Here is a 303-nt window from a genome sequence, read left to right on the forward strand (position 1 = left end):
GATGAGAGGAAAGTGTTTGAAATTAAAATCAGCAAAACACCTCAAAATGTATTTAATGTTAATAAAACAAATACAAAATAAAATGTGTTGCACATTTAATTTAAAAAATGTGTTATATCAACACCTAATAAAATGAAAAGAGTTTCATATTTTAAAAGAAAAAAAATCGAAGCTCCCTGGTTGATCCTGCCAGTAGTGATATGCTTGTCTCAAAGATTAAGCCATGCATGTCTCAGTACATGCCGAATTAAGGTGAAACCGCGAATGGCTCATTAAATCAGTTATGGTTCCTTAGATCGTACT

The 303-nt window shown here is 31.4% G+C and overlaps 1 non-coding gene across 1 annotated transcript in view; it reads left to right on the forward strand.

Annotated features, from left to right (window-relative positions):
* Window positions 1-173: 173 nt before the first annotated feature.
* LOC135172243 (small subunit ribosomal RNA) overlaps window positions 174-303 on the forward strand; it is a 1921-nt gene continuing 1791 nt past the window's right edge. Inside the window, exon 1 of the ribosomal RNA XR_010300946.1 lies at window positions 174-303. This exon is cut by the window's right edge and continues 1791 nt beyond it. This is a non-coding gene — a ribosomal RNA (small subunit ribosomal RNA).

This window comes from Diachasmimorpha longicaudata, unplaced genomic scaffold (assembly GCF_034640455.1).
Source record: "Diachasmimorpha longicaudata isolate KC_UGA_2023 unplaced genomic scaffold, iyDiaLong2 ctg00000215.1, whole genome shotgun sequence".
In the NCBI taxonomy this organism is placed as follows: Eukaryota; Metazoa; Arthropoda; class Insecta; order Hymenoptera; family Braconidae; genus Diachasmimorpha; species Diachasmimorpha longicaudata.